Source organism: Narcine bancroftii, chromosome 5 (genome assembly GCF_036971445.1).
Source record: "Narcine bancroftii isolate sNarBan1 chromosome 5, sNarBan1.hap1, whole genome shotgun sequence".
NCBI lineage: Eukaryota > Metazoa > Chordata > Chondrichthyes > Torpediniformes > Narcinidae > Narcine > Narcine bancroftii.
Genome location: NC_091473.1, coordinates 24842138 through 24861867, shown reverse-complemented (window position 1 = coordinate 24861867; position 19730 = coordinate 24842138). Strand labels below are relative to the sequence as shown.

Sequence of the window (19730 nt, the reverse complement as noted above, 5' to 3'; positions counted from 1 at the left end):
GTCGGAGAATGCATTCTGCCGTTATCAGCAAAATGGTGATTTTTTATACCCTTGGATATGTGCTTAGAACATCATCATATCATTACTTGTCCAATGACTAAAACTGTTGCTATCCTTTCCCTGCTAGCTTCCTGCCTCTCAATCCATCAATGTCTCTCTTATCTTGTAAGTACAAGGATGCATTCACATCTTGTTACAGCCCTGCACATTCCCATCTCATGATGTTTTACCTTACAGTCAAGGGCACTTTAGTATTTATCCCCACCTTTATTCCAATGCAAAAACTATCATTCATTAATCTTTATTCCACAAGACAATTTAATTCCATCTACTCCCAGATCCTAATCTCCTGTGGTATGATCAAACTTTCTCCTTGCAGTTTTTTCTGTGATATAAAAAAATCCAATCTCCTCTGTGTTTTATTATCCCAGGCATCACTCTTTCCCCTTTCAATTGTTAGAAAACAAAGATTCCTTTTACTTTTTCCTTTCTTCATCAACTATTTGGCACTCTCAACTGGTATGTGGCCAAAGTTACTCTGAGTCATGATAAATTTGAAAAGAAAAAATATTCTTCCTCTGCGTGTAATAATTTCCACTTTCTCCTTCAAGCCATTTTGAATGTCTTTTCCTAGCCCTGTAGCTTTTGGAACTTTACAAATAATTGAATTCTTCAAAGCTTCTTGTTGACTGGAGGATGTTCTAATGGCTAAAGGGATCAGGAGTATTGATTGGTTGAGCAGGTGTGAAATGAAAAATGACCTCATCACCAGTTTAAATGCTCCTATTTGCTATGATTCATTTGTTTCAATTTTGTTCATTGTTCAGTTTGTTGTGAGATAATGGAAATTATATTAATTTCCAATGACAAGTGTACAGATATTAAGGCTTTTTGTTATTCTGATCCAAAACCGTTCAATTTTTGTGTTAAAGAAGGTGAATCCTTCAATAACACATTTCGAGGAAGCTGAGAGTCCTTGGTTAAATTCAGTTTTTTATTTTAAATTACAAGGCTTAAATTATTGCTGTTGGGATTCTCAGCACATCATGGAAGGTTATCTGACTAAATCCATGAGGTAAACTCTTCTTTTGTTGTGCACCTTCTGGGCCAAGTCAAACAGGAACATTTTGTTCAGGCTTAACAAGTTTGTCTGTGTAAAAGCAGAGAGGTGTATCAGTTCGCAATCCCCACTCTGTGGGAATTGCTGCAATCATCTGATTTTCCCAAGACTCCACTCCAGAAGGTTGTGGAATCTCGATTATGTTCATTCAAAATATAATCAGTAGATTTTTGTTCATTGAGGGGTTATGGTGAAAAATGGTGCTGAAGTTGAAGATTAACCATGATCTAAATGACAGAGATGCCTAAAGTTCCAGATAATGTACTCTAAGTCATCGTCCCTATTCAACCCAAAACCTCAGCAATGGCTGGACATGCCCAGTCCCATCATTCATTTAACAATGGAAGAATTACCCAATGTGCACCACCTGATTGCTTGCTCACCCATCAGTCAGCTCACCAATCACTTTTTTTTTGACAGAAAACCCCTTCAACAACCCCTGGAACTATATTGCCAGTTCTTTATCACCACTGATGTTAAGTACTGAACTTCCATCTGCAAGATTATTTGCAGGGGTGGGGGAAGGTGTACCTTGAACATAGCACTGCAGCAATCCAACGCAGCAGCCCTGAAGTGACTTCTCAAGGGTATTAAGGATGGGCAACAAAAATGGGTTTTGCCAGCAGTACTCAGATCCAAAAACAAAAACTATCAAAATTAAACTAATTCTGTTGAAACCCTTAATTATTTCATACCCTTTATTACCATTATTATCAGGTTTGTTGTCCATGTTTGTCCACCTGTAGTCTTCTCATGTCTGACAAAAATTCAGAGAATGCATGTAAAACGTTTCTTCAGCTGCACCATCTTCTTTTACAGCATTCTGTAAACATCCCACTGTGCAATTGGATCCTTTATTTCCTCACCTCCACAACTGCCATCAGTAATGAGGCACCACAGACTGCATTCTTAGCCCCCTACTCTACTTTCTTTACACCTAAGATTGTGTGACTTGGTACGAAAACAACAATATTTACAATTTTGCAGAAGATAACATGGTAGTGAGTTGAAAACTTGGCTGAATTGTGCACCAACAACAACCTTGCACTCAGTGTCACCAGAACCAGAGCTGATGGCTTCAGGAAGAGAAAACCTGAAGTGTACAATCCAGTGCTCATTGGAGGAACAGAGGTAGAGAAGGTGATCAAATTTAAATTTTTGGAGTCACTATCTCTGAGGATCTTTCCTGGACCTAAAACAAAAATAGCATTGTGGAGGAAGCACATCAATGTCGTTACTTCCTCAGATGTTTGCAGAGATTTGGTAATACATCAAAAACTCTGGCATATTTCTACAGATGTGTCGTGGAACATGTGCTGTCCAACTGCATCATGGTCTGACATCGGGACACCAATACCCCTGAGTAGAAAGCCCTGCAAAAGGTACTGGACACAGTCCAGGACATCACAGGCAAAACCCTCCGCATCACCGAGAACATCAGCAGATAATGCTGCCATCTGAGGGCAGCATCAATCATCAAGGATCTACACCACCCAGCACTTACTTTGTTCTCACTGCTACCTTCAGGAAAGAGGTATAGGTGCCATAAGACTCATACCACCAGGTTCAGGAACAGCTGCTACCCCTCCACCATGATTCTCTGCAGGGATTCATTTAAGGACTCTTACTTGAGCACTTCATTTATTTATTTTTCATCTCTGTATTGTATAGTGTGGTACGCTGTTAGCCAGAATCAGACACATACAAGGTAAAGACTGTACAACAGGCTTTAATCCACAAAGACTTCCACAGAGCCAGGGTGGCTGTAGCTGCAGTAACTCTGAGTGTGACTTCAGGAGGCCGGCACAGGTTTATATCCCAGAGGGTGATTGACACCCGACTGGGTGGGGCTTGATCCATTCAGGCTGACTGATTGACAGCCAGCCAGGTGTTGTCCTGTCCCCTTACACTCCTGCAGGTACAGAGGTTTCCCCTTGCAGTAGGCCGGTGGTGTACCACCACATAGAGTCAATTTGTTTATGCCTTTTTTACATGTGTACGCTGTGTAGTTATTTTGCACTATAAACAAATGGTGATTCTGCCTTACCTGCAGGAAAAAGAATCTCAGGGTTGTATGTGATGACATTTATGTACTCTGACAATAAATCTGAAATGTTTAAACAATATATCGCATGCAATTTATTTTTTCCATGTTTTGATCCCTTAGCATTTCTTCCCTTTATCTACAAATTCCTTATTGTCTATTAAGACATTATAATGCAATCTTAAAATTAAAACAATAATTTTGTTTTAATGTTGAGATCCAAAATGAGGTAAGATCATTACTTCCACCTCATTACTTAAAAGCAACTTTGTTCTCCTTTGATGGAAACCCATATCATAAAGTTAAGAAGGAATTCTCGTAATACTTCAAAAGCTTCATGGTACTTACAGATTATAGATTACCTTCATTCTCAGATCCAGTCTATGTTTGGAAAATTGCAATCGAGCATAATTACAAGCAAGGCTGAATACTCATTTTCCTCTCATTGACTAAGCATTTACCCAACATGAATAGATTTTTGTACACTGCAAAAACCTATTTGATGGGTTGTACATGCCCACAATGGTTGCTAAGAAATACTACTCAGTTTTTGACACTTATTACACACATAAAATTTTCGTCTCATTCTTTGCTTTGTTTAAGTTCTCATTACTGAGAGCACATAACGTTATTAATTAGATCGATAGCAACATTCTTCATTCTAAGATCAGGTCGAGATGTAGAGTGAAAGATTCTCCGGCCTAACAATAAAGAGTGCTCTCTAAACATACAGTATAATCTATTTGTTCCTTTATTTGAAGATATTTTGCATTTATATTCATTGAAGTATGACTGAAAAATGTACTATCCACAACATCAACCTGAAATGCATGATGGGTGATAGCAACCTGGTGATACGTTTCAGCCATATCCACCAAGGTAACCAGGCATCAAAAATGAGGATGATGTCATTAGAGCACATGCATAATGTAACATTGACACAAGTCAGATGTACAGAAGATCTAATGGCAATTAAAAATCATTGCCATGGAAACAATTGCACCATGGCACTGAAATAAGAATTAGCAGCTTTTCTTCATTAATTACATTGCATTGCCTTACAAAAAATGCAGAGTCTTGCCTCTTTAATTAAATGAGAGAGAAAAAAAACATTGAATGCATGACTCCTTTATAAAGGGCGTGAAATAGTACTGTTCTTTCTACAAATGGTGAAGACCCCATGGATTAAAAAATAGCCCCTTACTTTCTGAAGACATCATGCAGATCGAAATTACTTCAAAAGTCTTTTTTTTTAATAATATATATGCATATTTCACTTCATCCCTTCCCAGAATACATTCAATGGAACCTTTGATTCTGGCAGATATTCCTTCGCAATCTGATTAATTACAAAGTGGAATTATTAGAAGCTACTCATCATTATTATGGACTTTTGTGAATCTTTACCCACTATGTTCTTGGATTTGTAAAACATTTCCCTCACATACAATGAAGTGCCCAATTAAATATTTTTCAACACATCAAATCGAAATGTAGTTTCTTTGTGCACAAAAATAATCTTGAGGTAGTTCGGATGACTACTGTTTAAACTGATAACACAAGAAGATAACACAAGAACATAAGAAATCGGAGTAGGCCATCTGGTCTGTCAAGCCTACTCCACCATTCATTGGGTGATCAGGCTGTGAACTCAGCTCCAGCTGTCTGCATTTTTCCCATAACATTTAATTACCCCATGATGCAAAAATCAATCTACATCGTAAATAAAGTTAATGAGGCAACCTCTGCTGCTTCCTTGGGTAGAGAATTCCACAGATTAACAACTCTCTGCGAAAAACAGTTCCTCCTAATCTCCAGCCGAAATCTACTCCCTTGAATCTTAAGGCCATATTCCTGAGTTCTGGTCCTACCTATTAGTGGAAAAAAAATACTTTACTTCTGTCACATTTGTGGCCCGAAATGTGAAGTTAATGAAACATTAAACACAAGTTTATTAGGTAAACTTCTCCGTGGCTTTTTATTCTCCCGTTTCCTTTGTTCTCTTGCTTGTGTTCTTATCTCTCTCTTATACCACGTGACTTCCGGTACATCTCATACATATTCATTATCATGACAACTGCCTCATTCTTATCTATCCCTTTCATAATTTTATATGTTTCAAAAAGATCCCCTCTCATTCTTCTAAATTCAGTTTAGTTTAGTTCAGGTGACTCAATCTCTAAAGTGAAAGTTAAATATTATATCTCAGAAAATGTCTCCACCTCGTTTTTGGTCATCTGTCCTATAGATCTTCAGTTGAGATCATTATAACTATCTTTAGTTCTTTCCCAGTGAGCAGTTATGCTTGTCATTTTTTTTGTTCCCATCCTGTGTTTTTTCATTGTTATTGGCAGCCTCCTCACTTTCAACTTGCATCATTCAAACTTCCAATCATGATCTGCACAAAGGTATTTGTGGAGCTGTCAGGCTTCCACTCTTGGCCAGCTTCCAATGTTCATTTTGGTTCCAACTTCCCTGAATTACATGACCTCACTGAACAATTTGTTGGTCCTGGATCTTTGGGAGCCCTCAGATTTTACTCGGGTCATAAATTCAAGTCTGACATTTGTACGTCAGGACTGGGATGCTGGCCTCAGACAATATGGTTTGTAAGACTTTGTTGGCAAAAGCAACAGGAACTCGTGCAATAAATGCCTTATAAATTCTTTGCACTGTCTTGAAGATGTTACAGGCACAGTTTCAATGCAAAATTCTGCTTTCTTTAACATTGCAACTTTAATTGATCTACAGTAAAATCCCCAATATTCAGAATTCAAGCAACCAGCAAAAAAATGTGGAAAATAAATAGGTAAAGAATATGAACTTTTAAAATTGGCACCCTGAGCAGTCAGTTTGCCAATCAGACAATTTCACACAACTGGAAAATTCACTTATCCAGCATCAACCAATCCCCATATGCTAGACACCAGGGGTTTTACTCTATTTCCATTTCCAATGCATATCTCTATTCATTCCAGAATTGGAGAAGAAACCTTCATTAATCCCACAGGTGATGTTTGCAACTCCCTGCATAAACCTCATCATCATATTATCTCTGTCTTCTCTTCACAGGTCTCATCAAATGTCTTTTTAAGCAGATTTATGATTATGACACATTTATCTTGTATGAATATTTTCAGGTATTTGCAACACAGGAAGTTTTTTTTTAATTACTCATTCTTTGTCACAAATTATACTTAATTATTTTGCTTAGAATTTTACTTTCATTGAAATATGAAACTACAATATAGATTATATCGAGTTTTCCAAGGAGGTTACCAGGAAGGTCGATGAAGGAAAGGCCATGAATATTGTCTACATACACTTTAGTAAGGCTTTTAATAAAGTCTCACATGGGAGGTTAGTCAGGAAAGTTCAGACATTCAGTATTCATGATGAAATAGTGAATTGGTTTCAGTAATGGCTGGACTGGAGAAGCCAGAGAGTAGTGGTGGATGATTGCTTCTCAGACTGGAGGTCAGTGACTAGTGGTGTGCCTCAGGGATAGGTGCTTGGATAATTATTGTTTATCATCTATATCAATGAGGTGTTGCATTTTGGAAGGACAACCCAGAAAGGACATACACAGTGAATGATAGAGCATCCGTCAGCACATTCACCTGAAGCCTGGAATGTGCCAGTTGGCAGCATTCACTCATTGAATCTCACTATACTTGAAGAACAAGAAGTTTCATTGAATTTCTTCCAGCAGCACTAGATATCTGTGTCTGTGTGTGTCCCTCAGGGAACAGCCAAAAATCAGACTTCTCTGTTATGCTGCTGCTGGGGATGAACCGTGAGGAGGACTCATATCCTTCTCCGCATACTCTTAGCAAATCCACAGTCTGCAAAGAAGTGAGAGACTGTCTCCTCTCCATCACTGTCATCCCTCATAAACTTCCACAACATTTCATCGTGACATGATTGAAATCTGTGCAAAACACAAAAGTGCTGGAGAAACTTAGCAGGTCACACAGCATATGCGTAAAAGGCGGGCAGGCGCCTGAATAAAAAGGTGGGAGGGTGATACAATATCAATTATATCAAAAGGCTGGAGTTGCTGGACGACAGGCTTGTAATTTCATAAGATTTGGACCATGTTCCTGTTCTGGCCTGGTCCTAGGACTCGTCCTGAGGGAAGGACTTGCCTTTTCTGCCTTTATTAGGGGATTCCAGGTGGTGGAGTCACAAAGGGAAGGCAGGGCAACCAAACATATGAACCAAACATATGCACGTCGCCAGTCACCAAGTAGCAGTAGACAGTGGTGTATCATTACAGAAGGAACAGGGCAGGAGGGAGAAAGGGCAAGGGGAGAAGCACAGGCTAATAGGTTGGAGATCATTGGTGGACAGAGATAGGAGGGTAGAAGAGACAAAAAAGCTGAGAATTAATAGGGGGAGGGGTAGCTCTCTGAATGGAAAGGGAAAGGTGTGATGAGCTGGAAGTAAAGTGATTGAGCAATAAATTGGAGAGAGAATCAGGGGAGGTGTTTAATGGAAACCGGAGAAGTCAATGTTAATCTGGTTGGAGAGTGACTAGCCCTAGCCAGAATATTAGGTGTTCGGCCCTACTAGTCCATGCCGTAACAAATCCCCACCCTCCTAGTCCCACTGACCAGCACCCGGTCCATACCCCTAATTTAGGGATAGCCTTGCTTTGCAGTGCATGAGGCTATAGAAATGTGTCAATGTGGGAATGGTGTGTGCAATTAAAATGTATGGCCACTGGGAGGTCCCTGTTGTTGCAGCAGAGTGAAGATTCCGAATGAAAAAGTCTCCCATTCTGCATCCAGTGTCTTCAATGTAAGGAGGACGCAATGGGAGCTTTGGATACAATAGATGACCCCTGTATATTCACAAGTGAAGTCTTGCTTCATTTGGAAGGACTGTTTGGGGCCATGAATGATGGTGAAGGAGGAGATGTGGGTACATTATCTGTGGTCACAGGAGTAGGTACCAAGGGGGTGAATGGAGAATGAGAAAGGATGAGTGAACAAGGGTATCCCATGAGGGAGTGGTCCCTGTGGAAGATGGAGAGGGGAGTGTTACAAAGTTTTGTGTTGTGTATTGGTATATGTGTGGTGTGGTTTTATGTTAAAAAGTGACAGTTTGCCTTAGAGAGCGCAGATGAAGGTGGACTGTTGAGAGAGTGGGAGACAAATTAAGCATGTGCAGAAAATGATCTAAAATTTTCTGGACTTGGACGATAAACCACCACTGGGGGTGCTATGGAGTGGAAGAAGGCCCAGAGCATGAGTCATAGTCTGGAGGACAGTTTAGAATGTTGGGATTTCAAAAAGGATGAACATTCAGAAGGCAGCCAAAAGGATCCGGACCAAGCCAATGGTTCCTCTCTCTGCAAGCAACATAAGACAACTTCAAATTTTGTGCTCTCTCTCTCTCAAAGATCTTTTGGCTTCAGTTTACCAAACAAACTGAATTTTGTTTATGATCTTTGCTTCGGTTGAGATCGAAGTTTTGTGAGTCTTGTGTGTTTCGTGTTTATTTTGTGTCTAAGTTTTTCTGTGGGCTGGTTGGAAATATAACTTAGACTTTAATTACATATATTATATTTAGGCTGGGGAATTTTTTAGTTTTACACTGTTATAGAAATTTGCATAGTAACCAGTGGGCATTGTTATAAAAGGGGGGGATTTTGAATTAAAGTTTGAAAGTGAATTTTTGTTAATAAATTAATTGTTCATCTCTACCCCTGTGTGATATGCCTTCTTTGTGGTGGTTGGCTTGATCTTGTAACACTATCCTCTTCCCCTGCCCCTTCCTCTCTCCTCTCTTCTCCTCCCCCTATAACCATATAGCCATAACCATATAACCACTTACAGCACAGAACAGGCCAGTTCGGCCCTACTAGTCCATGCCGTAGCAAATTCCCACCCTCCTAGTCCCACTGACCAGCACCCGGTCCATACCCCTCTAGTCCCCTCCTATCCATGTAATGATCCAGTCTTTCCTTAAATATAACCAATGATCCCGCCTCGACCACGTCTGCCGGAAGCTCATTCCACATCCCCACCACCCTCTGCGTAAAGAAATTTCCCCTCATGTTCCCCTTATAATTTTCCCTCTTCAATCTTAAACCATGTCCTCTAGTTTGAATCTCACCCTTTCTTAATTGAAAAAGCCTATCCACATTTACTCTGTCTGTCCCTTTTAAAATCTTAAACACCTCTATCAAGTCCCCTCTCAATCTTCTACGCTCCAGAGAAAAAAGCCCCAGTCTGCACAACCTTTCCCTGTAACTCAGACCCTGAAATCCTGTCAACATTCTTGTGAACCTTCTCTGCACTCTCTCTATTTTGTTTATATCTTTCGTATAATTTGGTGACCAAAACTGTACACAGTACTCCAAATTTGGCCTCACCAATGCCTTGTACAATTTCATCATAACCTCCCTACTCTTGAATTCAATACTCCGATTTATGAAGGCCAAAATTCCAAATGCCTTCTTCACCACACCATCTACCTGAGTATCAGCCTTGAGGGTACTATTTACCACAACTCCTAAATCCCTTTGTTGCTCTGCACTCCTCAATTGTCTACCATTCAATGTATATGACTTATTTAAATTTGCCTTTCCAAAATGTAGCACCTCATATTTATCTGTATTAAATTCCATCAGCCATTTCTCAGCCCACACCTCCAGCCTTCCTAAATCACCTTTTAATCTACGGTAATCTACCTCACTGTCCTCAACACCACCAATCTTTGTGTCATCTGCAAACTTGCTTATCCAATTCTCCACCCCTACATCCAGATCGTTAATATATATAACAAATAATAGTGGACCCAGGACCGAACCCTGAGGAACTCCACTAGTCACCGGCCTCCAATTTGACAAACAATTTTCTACCACTACTCTCTGACACCTCCCATCCAACCACTGCTGAATCCATTTCACTACCTCCTTATTTATATCTAATGCCCCCATCTTTTTTCCTAACCTCCTGTGGGGAACTTTGTCAAAAGCTTAACTAAAGTCCAAATAGACAACATCCACAGCTTTCCCTTCATCAACCTTTTTTGTAACCCTACTTTTTAATCAAAAGCCTGTCTACTTTACAAAGGGCTTGGGCTCAAAACATTGGTGAGCCGTTACTTTCAAAAGATACTGCATGTCCTTCTGAGTTTCTCCAGCACTTTTGAGAACTGCACTACAATCTAAAAATCTGCACACTCTTTTGTTAAAACGACATGATCAAAACATGATCACCTACCTATGTAATGCTTTTCAGCTGTCCATGGATAAAGTGATCCACATTTTATTTACAAATGGTGAATAAATATAATCTCGATTAACTTGAAAATAGTGATGGAAATGGAGGAAAATGTGAATAAATAAACATTATCATCAGGAAACATATCAAATAACTACATTCAATTTTATCAATAGATTTTGCTTTACATTTATCCATTAATGTCTATGATGGTATCTTATTTATCAATTGTGCTATTTGGAAAGAAAGGTTAATTAAAAAATCTAATTTTAATCTATTGTTTTGAGGATTTTCACCATCTTGTCACAATATTGGCAATAGCATCATCTATTCCATTTTACCACTGACAGTTCTTATTGTCTTGAGACATTTAAAACTGATGCTTCATAATTCCTCTACTGTTTTTGGTGCAGATGGAGTGCAAGATGACAAGACTGAAGTACAGGATATTCCAATGCTTTCTCACTTGCCCATGTAATGCCTGTTGTTTTTATCAACAACAATTCAAATAATGTACTAAAAATGCACCCAAGGTAGACTATTTGACATTTGAAGTTTTCTGAATTTTCACCCACAGCTCCCTGAGGACAATCAACTCATTTGGGACATTGTACACATTGCAGCTTCCAATCCATTAAATTTTGGATGGGAATTTGAAACTTGTCATTGCTAACCTTTCCCTTAATTGAGATCAACTTTTCCAAAAGGTCAACACCAAAATTTAAGCTACAGTATAGCTCTAAAAATATATTTCAACGTTTTGCAGATTGTTTTATTCATGAAAAGCTTTTTATATTTTAATGATAAGTTAAGGTCTTTAATTTGAAAAAAAAATCATTGTTAAAATATTGCTCTGTTATAAACTATGACTGTTTACATGGTATTGAATGTATCTTTGATGCTATTTAAAAACAAAAACCTGACTAAAAACATTAAGGTTCATAAGGGAGCATACAAACTGACAATGGCTAAAATAAAAGGACACAATAGAAAACAATTTTTTTGTGCTAACTCAGAGATTTTCATTGTTTTGTTCAGAATGTGAGATGAAAGATGTAATATTTTCCACAAAAGGCATCAGAAGTGAGCAATTATTCAATTTTAAAAAGAAACAAGAGTTCCTATCCCTCTTCAACCCAACCTCATTCACGTGTGCGCGCGCGCGCACACACACACACACACACACACACACAAATTTAACTTTGTTTAACTTCATTAAGTGTTCAATTTTTAGCTCCCATTTAACATAAGAACCCATCCACACATTAAAATTAGAAAATCAGACAGAAAAAAAAAATTAATGTTTAAAACATTCTATTCTCTCTGAAAGCTACACACAATCTTAAAACAGTATTCATACCTTGGAAATTCAGACATTGTGTGTAAGGTAATCTGGAACATGATTAGAATGATTTCTTGGTCACTATTCAACTTTCACAGTGACAAACACTGAATATTTTCCTCTCCAAATCATATTGCCTTCAGACATTTAGAACAGACACTGCATAATTCCATTGGTGTCGCTTGACTCTCTTTGTGGAATATGACAAGACTGAAGAACAGGATGCCTCAATGTTTTCTTCCTTACACATGCATATAATGCCTGTAGCTTTATCAACCACAAATCAAATATCAGAAAGGACACTTGGGAAGATAAAGTACCTTTAACCTGCAGCTCCCTAAGAAACATACTGAGAAGGATTTGATAAATTCCCAGTTATAAGAAGCATCATTCCCAGGATTAAAAGGAGAATAGAGATGAAAGAGAGAACAGGCCCTGCAAAAGAGGGTTATTGTACTGAACAGCAAACTGAATTTGATGGGCCAAATGGTTCTTCCTACTCCAGTTTTTCTGTTTCAAAACAGATACTCTTGAAATTCCACCTAACACTTTTGGTCATGCCTCCTGCAGTGATTGCACTGGACGACAAAGCTATTTCTTCCTGAACACTTTTGGGTGTACTTTATGGATTTTGGACTGCTGATCAGGAAATGCTCCATAAAATGTTCCTATCATGTACCGTTTTTAAGATATAACCTATATTTGTGATTTTGTGTTGTAATTTAAGTTTCCTTCAAACAGGCAACACCATGAAGTGCAATGTGTCATTGAAAATTCATTTTCTGCATTCACAGTTGGACTTGTTCCCTGCTGATCTTGGTGCAGACAGTGATGAACATGGTGAAAGTTTTCACCAGGACATTGTGACCATGGAAAAGCATTATCAGGGCAACGGGAAGTCATCAGTGCTGGCCATCTATTGTTGGGACACTGACGCATAAAACATCATATGCTGAATACAAACAAAAATCAGCGGCAAAACATTTTTTAGGTCAGTTGAACAAATGCAACGCGTCAGTATCATTACACGATTAAACATGCTAAATTCAATAAAAAGTTAATGTAATGTTTCTCCAATTTCCATTGAAGCAAATCTGAAATTATTTTGGTGTTCATCTTGAAATTATCAATTATAATCCCCAATTTTTTTCAGGAAGCAAACCTTTTGAAAAAAAAATGTTGTTCAATGCTATTGGTTTTAAACATCCTGCTTTGATGATTTGTCTGACACATTGACTGCAACTCAAAGACATTATTATTCCTCCAAGGCTCCTTTGTAGCATTAATGAGGAAATCTCAGCACACATCGTCCAGCCAGAGTTTCACAGTATTGCTTGCTGTGAAACAGTGATTTAAAGGAGATAGGAGATTCCCTGAACATGTCCAAACTCAACACCTAAATAATTTCAGATTATTATCTCAGCTACTCTCCTCAGCCTCTGAACACTGTCCTCCACCTGGCTTGTTCCTGTTAAGGTGTTAAGGTTTCTCATTCTCACAAGGTAATTACCCTCAAACAAACTACTCTCCTACCACCCCACAACTTAAGTTGATGATACAAGTCCTCTCTCTGGCCTCATTTCAACCTTAGTTCTGATTCTCAAATTTATTTCCATCAACCCCAGTCAACCAGTCCAAACTCCCACTGCCGGCTCTCTTTTCCAGGTCATCATCCAGGCTCAGAACCAACTGGTTATTTCCTCCCATGAGGTGTACCACGTACAAGCTCCCATCAGTGGTGTCCAGCACCTTGAGTTTTGGGTATGACTGAACTTGCCAGCAACAGAACAATTAACAGAATGGATAGCCTGTACCCTCCCCCTTCTCATCTCTGCCTACCTTTTTATTCTTTCCTTTCTTTTTTAATTTTTCTTTAGAGTTTAACGTAAAAGCTTACAAAGTTTTATTAAAGAAAGGACATAACAAATAATTTGTATACATGTAAGCACACAAAAAAGAAATAAAATAGATAAAACTAAGTTGAGAATTCCTTAATAAACATAAGATACAAAAATTTTAAATGATCTATTCAACCATGTTAGACTTATTTGCTGAGCTCCACACTCTACGATGAAGCCAATAAGATGTAGTGGGGAGTGGTCCCTCATCCTCCTGAAGTCCACAATCATCTCCTTTGTCTTGTCCACGTTGAAACTCAGGCTGTTGCTCTTGCACCACTGTACAAGCCTTTCAACCTCTTCTCTGTGAGCCGATTCATCATTGTTGCTGATAAGGCCAACTACCATTATGTCAGCCACAAATAACGATTCTGTTGGAGTGGAGACTGGCAGTACATTCGTGAGTTAGCAAGATGAGCAGTCGTAGTCTGAGCATGCAGCCCTGAGGTGCGCCAGTGCTCAGTGGGATGGGGCTTGAAGTTTTGCTGTCAATCTGGACCTACTGTGGACTTTCAATCAAGAAGTCCAGGATCCAGCTGCAGAGAGGGGTACTGAGTCCCCACAGAAACAATTTATTCCCTGGCCTCTGAAATATGATTGTGTTGAATCCAGAGCTCAAGTCAATGAAAACAACAACCCGTTATCCAACTGCATCGATGTGTGCAAGCTCAGGAAGATATTCATAAACATATAACCATATAACCATCTACCGAGCGGAAACAGGCCATGTCGGCCTTTCGAGTCCACACCGGTTCACTTGAACAACTCCACTAGCTCAATCCTCTCACTCTCCGCCAATATCCCTCCAACCCCCTCACCTCCATGTACACATCCAACCTTCTCTCCATCTTCTTAAAAATGCAAGTATACACTTTAGAAACAATACACTGATGATTTCTTAACTATTTACACTGTAGGATCAAAGCAACTTTACTGCTCAGGATGCCATTCATCCATCATAGCACAGCTGGGCAAAAAAAGTTACTTTTTAAGTAACTCCAACATTCCGGCCTTTCAGATGTTTGTTCTCAGCTATTCATGCAGGTACTTTTTGAAGGGCAAAGCTATTTTCTGCCACCACGATCCATTCAGGGTTCCAGAATCCCATTTCAGTTTACGTGATTTTTTTTTCCAAAATCCCTTCTAATCCATTCACTAACTAAATGTAATTAATCTCTGCTGAAGGAAATGGGGTTTTCCTTTTGTGCCTCTCTCAGATCCTCATAATTAAATCTCACCACAGTTTCTGCTTCCACTGATAATGTCCAGTTCTGACAACATCCTTGCCAATCTGTTTTGTCCCTTGTCTTGTGGTATCATATGCACCCGATTGTGTCGTGAGCAAAATTAGAAACTACACTCTAGTTGTGGCCTAATTAGTGCTATATACAGTTGTACAGTAAAACCCCTGGCATCTGACATTAATGGAGATTGGTAGATGCTGGGTAAGTGAATTTTCCATTTGCTTGATACTGCGTATTGTATGACTGGCAAACTTGCTGCGGCAATTATTTTTTACCTATTTATTTTCTGTGAATTTTTTCCCAGTTGCTTGAATTCTGGAAAACAGGAATTTTTTATCATAGTCATCGTCAGAGAGAGAGAGAGAAAGAAAGATAGAAAGAAAGAGAAAGAACAGAAATTTGTGGTCACTCTATCGCGGTGGGAAACAAAGAGTCGCAGTCACGTTGAGTTCAAACGGAAAACAATAATTTACCGTTGGACCTGTGCACTTTTTAAAACCCTGGGCTCCCAGCCACCCGCATGCCACACATAACCAAAGGAGGCTTCCCGAGCTGGTTCAATTTCCTGGCAGGCGAGCCGCCATAAATTGACCCTTTGGCCCACCAACTCCATGCTAACCAACAAGCACTAATTTTTACTCCAATCTGACCCCTAATCTAATTTCTTCTCCCCACATTCCAATCAAATCTGCTCACATTCTACTACCCTCCTACAAACTCACGACAATTAACTGATCAAATTATCAAAATGAAGAATGAGGATATGGGAGGAAAACCAGACAGCATCATGGAGAATGTGCAAGCTCCACACATTCAGCACCCAAAGTCAGAATTGAATCTGGATCAATTGTGTCCTATTTAGTGCAAATCAGGCCTGCCATTGCAAAGAGAGGCTTGATTCTGGTGCATCAACTGCTGAGTGCCATCTTTGCTAGCACCTACGAAGCACTATAGAATGAGTATCAGTGTAATTAAATGCTGGAGAAAGCACTTGTTCATTGTGGCAGTCTCCTGCTCCTTGGAAGTCTTGAGCACCCAGAGGTCACTTCTTGCAGTGACTGGTCAGGTCTCCAGATATCAGATTGACTGTTTAAATTGCAAATAATGCAACCAACTAACTCGATGAACTCCTAATTATGTTGTCATGTTGCACAATGGGGTTGCATCTTTGATCTCCCCTTTAAACAAGGACAGGAATGTATGTTCTGCATTTGACAACATCATCAGATAAGAATCTGTTTCAGGCACACTAACAGTACTTGGAATGGATGGGTCTTCTTTCCTAAAAGGGGTCATTGTACATTGAAATAATCACTACTGCAATACACTGAGATACATTGATTTCTGCAAGACTTTTGCCATTGAAAAAGGATGGTCTGCAAACCAATTTCCAGGGTTAATAAATTTAAGGAATTTATATTTTTCTTTCTGCACCTATTTTCTCTGAAATCTAACTAAACCTCAGCAAAATAAATGCTACTTGTACATTGGGGCCACCACTTCATCAACCACTTCCTCTGAATCTCATTTTTTTCCTTCTTAACTAAATGCTCAGAGCTTAATCCCTTTACCTCTTTCATTTTGCACTGCCAAGCCCCCTTTTCCAAAGCTACAACATCCTGAAGGCCCAAATTCTTTAATACCCCATGTTTCCCCTTCAGTCCTGTTCCTGATTATCAGTCACTAACTCGATCTCCTCTTCTGGCCCTCCTAGCTCCAGTCTTTTCACTGCATCCCCATCCAACCTCACCATGCCCATCCCAAACCCTCTTCGTCTATCTCCACAAACATGATTTCAGGATCTAGCCCTTGGCCAAAGCTGCCAGCCTATTTGCATCACCATATCCCAGACTGTCCCAAAAACTGAAAATGTGCCTTGAAGCAGAGGCCAAGAAACTTGTGGAACCAAAAACGCAATAACCATCTGTCACACCCATCAACTACTATTCAAATTTTCTTTCTATTTGTGATTGCTTGCAAAATATTGCACAAGTCAGTTTCTACATTGTTCATCAGCAGTTCTATGGAAACATATCTTGGAGCTGGGCCTAATTTACTTCTCAAAAGACAAATCAATAGCAAAATAGTTGAATACAAACAGGATTGAACATGTTTAAGCAAACAATATGCTCAGTAATGCTAAACTGCTAAATAGCCCATGGTTTTGGTAAGATTAATAGCATTCACAAAAAAAAATGGGCTGCAGATATAAAAGTGAAAAGGTTACTTTATTCCTCAAACATTAGCCAGTCAATTATCCTGTAACTGTATAAACTTACAGCAAAACTGAATAAGCGAACACTTTAGGATTAAACTTGCAACCGAGGAAAGACATATTTTGTACATAGCTTTCTCATTCTGTTTAAATGTCACTGTTTGGAATTGCTTAGTAATTAACATAATTGTGCATATTATTTTATTTCTACATGCTTGTTCATTTACAAAATGTACAGGATAGATTGAGAAACAGTGTTAACGAAGCCGTGTTATAAAACTCAGAAACAGGCCCTTCAGCCCAACTTGTCCATGTTGACCAAGATGCTCATCTAAGCTCATTCCATTTCCCCATCTTTGGCCCACATCGTTCTAAACTTTTCCTGTCCATGTATCTACCTGTCCAAATGTCTTTTCAATGTCAAAATTGTACCCACCTCTATCATTTCTTTTACCAGCTTATTCACACCCTCTGTGTGGAAAATTTTCCCCAAAAGGTCCCTTTTAAATATCCCCCCTCCCCTTCTCCTTGAACCTATTCCCACCAGTTTTAGACTCTCCCACCAAGGATAAAAATTAAAATTCGTACTCACCTTATCTATGCCCTTTAAGATTTTATATTCCTATGCAAGGTCAACCCTCGGCATTCTTCGTTTCAGGCAGAAGAGTCAGAGCCTGTTCTTCTAACTAAACACCACCAGACCTGGTAATGTCCTCATGAGTCACTTTTACATCATTTGCAGTTTAATGACATCCTTCCAATCGCACGGCAACTGCACATATAATTCCAAATATTACCTTACAAACATCTTGTTCAACTAATATGAAGAATTGCATTGCAAATGTATTCAAATAAATTGCTCTTGACTGTACACATTTTTGCATGAATTGTACGTTTGTTGCTATATAGTCAGGATAATGTGAACTATTTTTTAACTGTGTAAGAATACACCCATCTCACTGTAGTAACTGTAGTGTACCACTGCGGGGTGTAGGTATGTAAATGAGTGTGTGTGAGCAATTTCCTGAGATTGTGGAAGGCATCAGTAAGTAAAGTCTCTCTGTTATTTGAATCTTGCATCTCGAAGTTATTTAAGAAGCCTCCCAAGTAACACAGAGACATAACATGGTGGCAGCAGTATAAAGAACAAGAATAAACCCATACAATTGATTGTAAGTCACTGAAATACGAAGTTGAAGAAGAGAAAAAAAATACTGAAAAAAATGGGGTTAGCAAGAGAAGTTCACCCAGTGATGGACTGGGAGGGTGAAGACATTGTTGAATTATTTAAACAAGTTTCAGCAGAAGTGCAATTTAGCATTCAAAGGCTATTTTAAAAATGCAACAGGAGAGGAGAAAGTCAATTATATACTTCTCTGGACAGGCGAGCGAGGCCTTGACTTATTTAACAGCTTCCAGAGGTGGAGAAAAATGATCCAGAGTAAAAATTTCCAGTTTCCTTTTCACCTTGAACCCAAATCTAATCATAGAATTAAACACTATGAATTTCAAGGCTTAATGCAAGAGACTGATAAAACCATTGATAACTTCCTCACTAGACTAAAAATTGTTGATGCAAAATGAAGATTTAAGGATATAGAGGAAAAATTAGTTGATCAACTAATATGGGGGTGTGCTCATCTCAAAGAGCTCAAGTCTCTTATAGGGTAGGATACCTTGAAGCTGGCCAAAGCTCTCGACACAGCCATAGCCTTCAAAGCCACGAGAAAGCAAATAAAATCCCTATTTATAAAGACCTATCCACAACAAAGAGAAGGGTTGTTGCTATAAAGAACACAATCATAAAAGTGCAAATCCCCAAGACCTTCAGGAGGTGCGGCAGACAACACCCCTTCGATGACTGAAAGAAATGTCCCGCATACGATTCTGAATGTAAAGCCTGTGGCAAGGTAAACCAGTGGGCAAAGATGTGCAAGACTGGTATGAAGAAATAGTAATACCAGAGAGGCAAAAAGAGAAGAAGAGATCCACCACATGAAAGGAGACAACAATGAGGACTCCGACACCCAGATACTGGACATAGAATCCAAACACCTTCACGAGATGCCGGGTGAGATGAAAGAAGGAAGCGAGTTGCACAGAAGGATCCAAATACAGAAGACAATCGAGAACAAACCTACGATAATAAACCTAAAGGTGAAGCTGGATACTCAGACTCTACCCACAGATGTTCCCAGAGAACATAATAAAAGGGTATCCAAAAGATGGTGCATTGGAAACAGCAAATATCACATTATCGGCCTATGGTGGACCCATGATCAAGCAGCTAGGGAGAGCTAAGATCAATGGTTGCTATAAGGGAAAGAACATCCTCTGTATGTTCTATGTTGAAGACACAGATGAACCAGCAATTCTAGGTCTGGATAGCAGTTGATCCAGATGAAGAAGATATCCAAAAGCATTAACAGAAACACACAACAAAAAGAGGAAATGCTTTCCACTTAAGTTCCTTCCAGGCCATGGCACACAGTGGGAATAGACTTGTTCACCGAGAATCATGAGTGGTATTTAATAGTAAGACCTCAACAATGAAGACGCTGTTTACATCCAGTACCGCACGGATGGCAGTCTCTTCAATCTGAGGCGCCTGCAAGCTCATACCAAGACACAA

The 19730-nt window shown here is 39.2% G+C and overlaps 1 protein-coding gene across 10 annotated transcripts in view; it reads right to left on the bottom strand.

Annotated features, from left to right (window-relative positions):
• The window catches only part of chl1b (cell adhesion molecule L1-like b), a 687190-nt gene that overhangs the window by 607541 nt on the left and 59919 nt on the right, over nt 1-19730 (bottom strand). Inside the window, exon 1 of one of the 10 annotated variants that reach the window (XM_069936962.1) lies at nt 17691-17848. The exons of the other annotated variants lie outside the window; for them this stretch is intronic. The gene's annotated coding sequence lies outside the window, so the exon portion shown is untranslated. Of the gene's footprint in view, nt 1-17690; nt 17849-19730 lie in introns of those variants that run through there. 10 annotated transcript variants of the gene reach the window in all.